We start from the raw sequence: 1394 nt of genomic DNA, 5'->3' as shown, positions 1-1394 counted from the left end.
TATTTGGATAAACATTTTCAAAACTGTGTTACCATATATTTCATTCATAGGGTAACATCTTAGCACATATGTGAGTTGTATTTGTCATTTATAGATTTAACACCTGATATTATGTTAGGACCTTTTAAAGGACCACAGTTGAAATACCCTGGGTAATATTGTGAAAGGACATTAGTGAAACAATTCAATTACCAGTCGCTCTTCTTAGTGCTGGAAAACTTTAACCATGGCCAAATTGCAGCCAAGTTGAATATTTCTAAGGCGGCAATACAATGCACACCCGGGAGATTTTCTGTAACCAAAACATTTTAATCCGAAGCAAGACCAGGCAGTCCAAAAGTGACCATCAGAAGAACAGAGTTCCTGGATTGGTCAAAGTCTCAGTTTGAACTATCTCCTAATTCTCAGGATCATATAGTTTAGGGCTGGATCTGTTCCTGCTACTATTGCTCCTACATTATAGATTACCGTATATACATAGATTACACATATGTACGTATATACATACATACGGCATCATGAAAAACTTTTTGAATGCAGTCCTGTGTACAGAAATGTAGGTTAGCGTATACAGAAACGTGTATCACCAATACTCTGAACTACATTTAGAGCCAATAAATGGATGTAGTAGTCAAGCTACAAAGGTGAGATGTTCCCTTTCAGCTCTGATGCACAGCTTGGACCTTTCCCTCTTCTCCCATCTGACCTGAAGAGTTTGATGACTTGTTTCTAATGGACCAAAAAGTATCACTTATTTGCTGTTTATTATTAACAATCCTTTCCCATGTCATAATAGTTTGATGTTCCGTAATGCTCAGTGCTTGGTGATTTTCCCCTCCTTAAACACCACACTGAGCTGATTTTCTTTTATGCCAATGCTAGTGAAGTTTTTGCCTCCAAAGAATTTTATTAATCAGGCTGACTGTGATTAAGACTGGGTCATTCTATTTTTTACCATAAGGCGGTATGATAATGAATTAACTTTTAAAATAACTTTTTTTTTTGTGTAATCGTTGTGTAGATATTTAGTTTAAGCTTTCACTTCGTGGAAGCTGATATGGGTGGCAGTCTGCAGTAGAGCCTCCATTGTCAAAAACATTTCCCTTTTTCTTTTCCCCATCTTTGCAAAGGCTGTCTGAGACAATTAAAAACTATTGGGATCAATGGGGGAGATACGAGCATGTCCCCTGAAAAAGCTAATCGATTTGTGTCAATGGACCCAAAAATGTTTTTGGTCCATTTATTTTTCGGACAACGAATTCCCAGTTCGGTTGGAATTCAGTGGACTTTTCCTTTCGGAAACTAAATCTGTTGTCACTCATCCTTATTCGTGCTCTCCCACACTCTTATGCACTCTCTCATTCTCTTGTGCTCCTTCAAACTCTCACGCACTC

This window comes from Sceloporus occidentalis, unplaced genomic scaffold (genome assembly GCF_023333645.1).
Source record: "Sceloporus occidentalis isolate IW3139 unplaced genomic scaffold, rSceOcc1.0.p SCAF_53, whole genome shotgun sequence".
Lineage (NCBI taxonomy): Eukaryota > Metazoa > Chordata > Lepidosauria > Squamata > Phrynosomatidae > Sceloporus > Sceloporus occidentalis.
Note: the sequence above shows the minus strand (reverse complement) of the source record.